The sequence below is a fragment of the Sardina pilchardus genome, chromosome 9 (genome assembly GCF_963854185.1).
Source record: "Sardina pilchardus chromosome 9, fSarPil1.1, whole genome shotgun sequence".
Classification (NCBI taxonomy): Eukaryota; Metazoa; Chordata; class Actinopteri; order Clupeiformes; family Clupeidae; genus Sardina; species Sardina pilchardus.
The window spans coordinates 25,889,317-25,896,037 of NC_085002.1; the positions used below are offsets into that span (position 1 = coordinate 25,889,317).

The 6,721-nt window shown below is 42.6% G+C and overlaps 1 long non-coding RNA gene across 1 annotated transcript; it reads right to left on the reverse strand.

Annotated features, from left to right (window-relative positions):
- Nucleotides 1-290: 290 nt before the first annotated feature.
- Nucleotides 291-1,489, reverse strand: LOC134092058 (uncharacterized). The gene is made up of 3 exons (XR_009940161.1): nucleotides 1,426-1,489; nucleotides 919-1,018; nucleotides 291-376 (listed from the first exon to the last, which is right to left on the reverse strand). It is a non-coding gene; the product is annotated as an uncharacterized LOC134092058 (long non-coding RNA).
- Nucleotides 1,490-6,721: the final 5,232 nt, after the last annotated feature.

The following is a 6,721-nucleotide window of genomic DNA, read 5'->3' on the forward strand; positions in this document are numbered from 1 at the left end:
CTATAACTTCAGTCTGTGCAAAACTCGTGCAGTCAATGAACGACGTAGGCTATTAGTACTGCAAACCTAGGCTATCCACTGAGCGCTACGCCATGGTCAACAACTACATTGCAGAAGATGATTAAATCACTATTATGAATCACAGTCAGTCCGACTCATTTCATTGCATGTCATAAATGAAATGGCAATACACATTTAATGACGAATAGTATTTATTAAATGGAAGAACCTCGTCAGTCAATGTCAACTTCTATTTCGAATTTATCCATTTCTAATTTTCTGAAGCAATGTATCTATTTCTACATCTCTGATACAGCAAAACTTCTTATTGGAGAGCCAACACGTCCTCTGTTGATTCAATGGTTCGTCGTTGTTCCTGTAATGAAAAGAAAAGGAAACAAGAGCCTAATTAGGTCTGGTGACATTAGCTTGTAGCTGCACTGCAACGAGATGTAGAGTAGGCTAGGCTGAGCACAGTTATTGCAAAATCTAAAGAAATGTGCGAAGTGGCCAGCGGGGTATAAGTTTGTTTGACATTATGTGTGAGCACAAAAGTTAGGCCTGGGTCTACCCAGTCCACCCAAGCCTAAATCGCATATGCCGACTTAGTGAGAACATCTGTATTTGATACGATATGTTTAGGATTATAATATGTAGGCTTAACATTTTAATAGGAAACACAGTAGCACCAATAACTTACCTTTCCGCTCTCCGTCTCTTTTCCGCTGGGCTGGCGGAGGATAGACAGGATGACGGGCACTATCGCTTCACTCATTTCTTTGACTGGCTCACTGCCGAGGTCTGACTCACTGCAGAAGGTTTTGATGGTTAGCTATACAGTCATAACACTAAGGTCACTAACGCATTTCATTAGCTGCTAGACTCAACTGAAAATATTTTGTTATCAGACTAGGCTACCTTTCTGATAGGACGCGCAGATCCTGTCCACCAGCACTCCCCATCACTGGGTGCGTCCAATGCATGTCAGCGACCATTGCAGCTGGAGCTAGGACACCCCCTGAATAAAATATATTCATAATTATGGAATAAACGTCGTTAGCAGGCCCAACATTAGGTAACCAGAATCGGGTTATAAGCCAGCAAGTTTTAAACGGACGTCAGTTAGCTAACATTGACTAGCTAACGTTAACGGCTGATCATAGGCAAGGCAGAATGAAAGCAATATCAGGTTAAAAGTTCGTTAGAGAAAAATGTAATCGCCATTACTGATTACAAAAGACAAATTAAGAAGAGAATGATCTATGTCAATTAGGCCTAAGTCATGTAGACCAACTGTATAACGATAACTTTTATGGGCAATCTAAGCATGAGTTAGGCCTAGCACTAGATAGTTAACGTCATCTTTTGTAGCCTATGCAGCTAATAAACATAGCGTAAACGTTTTTTTTTTTTTTTTAAACTTACCTTTTCCATTTGATTCACTCCCAAGGCAGGACATCTCCTTCTTGGCCATAACCGTTAGATTTTCTAACTTGTAGCCTACTTCGTGTAGCTAGCCACCTCCTCACCACCGGACGTCTTGCACTTTTGCGGCGATTTCCTCCCAATTTCTTTGTTTTACCATTATATGTGAGCCAAGTTTGCTTTTCAATATAGTTTTTCATTTGTTATATTCCTCTAGCAGGATTATTTTTTCGTCCTCTGGCCAATTTGGCTTCATTGCCTTCTTTTATTGGGTCTATATTAGTACAATACAGACTGTCTGCAACGGTAGACGGTGGTCCATTGTTTACTTCCTGCCCTCCATCTCAAATCGTCCCGCTGTGGCGCGTCATAATAATCACGTGATTGAAACCAAGCAATTACCGTTAGAATGGAATGTTAGCAACAAATCTTTCAAATTGAACTGTTTAAAGAAAACATGTTCACCACAAACGTTCGCCACTGTTTACCCAATTTGAATGCACGCCTGATGTATCACCCCCAAACCCCCACCCCCCACCTCCACACCCTCCCCCCACCCTCTCCCCTCAACCCCACCTGTCGCAGACTCTGTGACTGTGAATGCTGATACCACCACACGCCAGTAATGTGTCAACCTGCGCCTCTTTGTCTCTCCAATCAGGCAGATTCACTCAGACGGGATTTTAGCGACAACTCTGGAAGTGCCGACTCTGATCATCTTATCTGCCAAATTAAACACACAGACACACACACACACACACAAGCACACACAGACACGCACACACACACACACACACACACACACACACACACACACAGACACACACACACACACACACACACACACACACACACACAGAGACACACACACACACACACACACACACACCACATTCCTTTCTCTCTCTCCTCCTCTCCCAGCACATCACAGGTGCCACAGCTGGGAGCTGATGGGTTGTGTGGCGCGGCGCGGCGGGCGTGGGCATGGCGGGCCCTGGATGGCACTGGCGTGTAGCCCGGGCATCACATGGCACAGCTGCTGCTACTGCTCTCACACCTCGTCTCCTCTCTTGCTGCTCGTCTCGTCTGCCCTGGCACTCGTCTGCGTGCCACTATCTCACGTCACCAGGGCACCTCTGGAGAGCGCGTGTCTGGCCAAGACAGAGAGGAGCAGCAAACACACACACACACACACACACACACACACACACACACACACACACACTTACAGGCTTTCTCTCTACATACAGTATACACACCCGTATAAACACACACACATATACATGCACAAACACTCAAGAAAAAGGGTGTGGGAGAGAGAGAGAGAGAGAGAGAGAGAGAGAGAGAGACTCCATGGCATTCACACGGCCCCTTCCTGTTAGGAGCTGGAGAGCTCACTTACAGTTTTACACAATAATTGCTAAATTGAAACTGTCCAAACATCCATCCTTTTCTCAAAAGTGTAAGGACAAAACTATATTCAAAACTGTAGACAAACTACACTCCTAAAACCTATAAAACACTTTCATCAACATCACAATCATCTCAGAACAGATCTTACCTGTGCTAAAAACCTTCATACACGTAAGCAGTCAAAAATAGCTCCTGAAGAAAAATATTATTGATTACAATACAGTAAATGCATTTAGCATCTACAAAAATGTCATTACTCTGTGGATTCAGGATTTACTGTACATTGGGTATTGGAGTATTGGAAATGCTTCTGGAAAAGACAGAATTTACTGTAAATGAGAAGTAGCCTACATTACAGTCTACAGCCTACAATGGACTGTACAAGGGGCAAAATCAAAGGACAGTAATATTCAACAACCTGTTTGCTCTCTGAACTGACTTATACTGTATTGGCTGTCATGAAACATGTAATCAAGTGTCGTGTTAAATTAATGACATTTGTGCTTTGTTTGTGCTTACTTTTTGCCACAGTGCAAAATGTTTTATTGTTTTATTACACGAGAATGTGTTTGCAATTCTACCACAGGAGTCAATGAGGTCTGAAAATTGTGCTTCTACTAAATGAAGATGGTTTTGAAAGAAAATGTGTTTTGTGAAATGTGTTTTGTGTTGAGCACAGTAGTGTATAACTTATTCAAAGACAATTAGATGATATGATAGATTATGTTGTGATACAAAAGCAAAAATTGGGTTTTTATGTTTAATTTTGCAAAAACTCTAAACTAATCTAAATCCTGCTATTTTTCGGTGTTGTGTTACAGTAATATTGTGTAGTATTTTGAAAAAAGAAAAGCAGGCCCCTTTTTCAAAAATGTGCTTATGCAATTAAAAAAAAATACTGTCATATCAAATATTCATATTTACTGTAATACATCACAGAGGCTCTTTCAATATTTGGTTTGCACTTGAGATGGCGTCTTTCTCATTTAATTCTCATCATTTGACACATGCTTACATAATAATGTAAACATGCCACTCAACACTTCATCTTACTTCTTAGTCATTGTAAGCAACAATCTGATTCAAAGTCATGCAGAGGAAATCTACCAGGTTTCAAAATGACACCACAGAGAACGCACAGAATGATTAATCCCCCATTCTGTGTCCAAATAACTTGGCATCTGATTACTGTAAGGCTGACCATAATAAAAAATAAACAAAACAAAAACAAAAACATCTTGGTACCACCTAGTAGCCACAGACTAGAAGGCATATAAAATAGTATACCGTTTGTTTCGTGTATCTTTCTCCAATTGTTCCATTTGGCCTGCCAGGAATTAGTCAGAGGAAATATCCTGATGCAGAGGGAAACTTGACAAATCTTCACTGGAATGGCTGACGGCAGTTTAATGAATGGGCTCCCACCTCGCACACACATTTGCAGGGCAAACCGGGAAATTATATCATTAAAATATATATATATTTCTTCCTCAGGAATGTATTTACCTGATGTAACACGATATGGAATGCAAACAATAAATTATCCACCTGCTTCTTGCAGTTGCATATCCCTGAACTGCACCATAACAAGGCTGGCTGCCACAGCCCAGACGTCCCCAGCAGCCCAATCTAATAACAGGGTCTTATCTCATTTCCATCTATATTGCATCGCCTTTACAATATGCAGAGCTTTGAGGTACGTAAAGGCACTGCCATTACAGGGATGGAGGAGCAATAAGAAGCACTGGATTTGGTGAGGAGGACGATAGCCTTTTTTTTTTTTTTTTTTAACAATATCATCAATGAGCAGAAAGGGATTGTGGGATTTCACCAAAGTGGCAGATGGGATTGTGGGTATAATGATGATGGATGGGAAGGTGAGAGGGGTCCAGTAACTATGCTCATTAAAAATACAGCCACACAATTATTACACACAAACACTTCTGTATTGACGAATTTGATTGGCAGTTGATTATCATGTTCACGATGGCCATACGCCAAGAAGCGCATGGAAATACCTGGCAAAGGGCAGCTGAAGCTGAGGGACAACAGAACATGAAAGCTCTAGTTTCTCTCACCGACACCATCTGTAATTTGATTTCAGAGATCAAAAAATTTTCTCTCTCCCTCCATTGCATTTTCTTTCATTTCTCTGTGGATTAAAAGCTTAGTTCTGATATCAGAGTTATCAAACATTAATGCAGAAATCCTTTTGATGCTATTGTTTTGGATCTCTTTATAAGCAGCACCTTTTTTATGCCAACAAGAAGCACCATTCCGCTAAAAGGAGCATATTGTTGTGGAAACAAAAATGAACTTAAACAATACTCTGATACTGATCATACTAATCTCTTCTTCCTTATCTGAATGAACCACAATGGCTTGTCATTTTCGATCCAGGTTCTACATTTGCATTTTTTATTTACCTCCGCCAAGGAGGTATATGTTTTCATCGGGGACTGGCGTTTGTCTGTCTGTTTGTTTGTCTGTCTGTTTGTCTGTCTGTCTGTTTGTTAGCAAGATAATTCAAAAAGTAATTGATGGATTTCGAAGACATTTTCAGGGAAGGTCAGCCATGACCCAAGGAAGAAATTATCACATTTTGGGACTGATCCGTAATTCTGTCGGGATTCCAGAGGCATTTATGTATTTAGCTTAGTGGTGTAATGGCATGGTATGGCCAAGTGGTGGCGATCTGAATTGTTTCGGTTCAAATGTATGACAACTTAGAAAGAACAATGCAGGCGGAGGTAGCTGCACTCTCAGAGTGCTTTTCTAGTTTACAAATGTAACCTTGAACATAACATTGTAGAGGCCAGACGTTTATCTCTTACGCATGTTCAGGGTAAGGAGGACCACCACACATCCATGGAAACCCTAGACAGCACAGTGTGATCTGCCTGGACACTTCTGCTTTCTCTGCAGGCCTCGGTGTGTGTGACCCCAACCAAACACTATCGGGCCGTCTGGTTTTCACGATGCCTCCAGGTGCCGTGCAGTCTGACTTTAGTCTGCGTCCTCCACCTGAGTGACCCTGCCATGCCAGGCGGGTTTTACGAGAGGCCGGGGGGACGAGCGGGACACGCGTGAGGCGTTACGTCAGGCCCTGAGAGAGAGGAGAGAGGCCTTGGGAGAGGGTGCCAGGACTGCGCTGCTTAATGAGGCTGTGTAGAAAACACAACACAGCAGGAGAGCGGGTCTGAAGAGGCGTCGCAGACAAGCTTCTCAGCGCCTAGGGAGGGAGAGAGAGAGAGAGAGAGAGAGGGAGGGAGAGAGAAAGAGGGAGGGAAGGAGAAAGAGAGAGAGAAGGGCAGGGGAAGAAAGGAAGAGCGAGAGAAAGAGAGAGAAAGGTGGGATGAAAGGAAAAGAGAGAGGAGGGAACGAGGGGAGAAAGAGAAAGGTTGAGGGAGGGAGAGAGAGAAAGAAAGAGAGAGAGAGAGAACACTAGGGGTCTGGGGAGACAAAGAGAGAGATAGCGACAGCTTGCATGATGCAATACGGTCCAGATGCTAGTTTGCTGCTGACTCATCAAGAAACTCTGTGCCGTGTCAGAACTGGCCTCTCATGTTGTGACCAAGACATGGTACACAAACACCCTCAACCAAGCACCAGCCCAGTTGGACCTGCAGCTCAGTGTGTCCTTATAAAAACGCCAACGCTATCATCTTGCAATCAACGTTAATCTTAACAATAACCTATGGATGTTGACTTGATGTTGTGTTTCAACCAACCAACTTTAGCATGTGAATGTTTCATGGCGTTTCATGGTAGTAACAGTAACGGTTCTTAAGGATCTTTGGTAATAATCTTTCTAGGAGGATGGCCATGCAGACCTACAGTATGAATGACAGAGCTCTCTTAGTTTTTGTTCCTTCCAACTGAT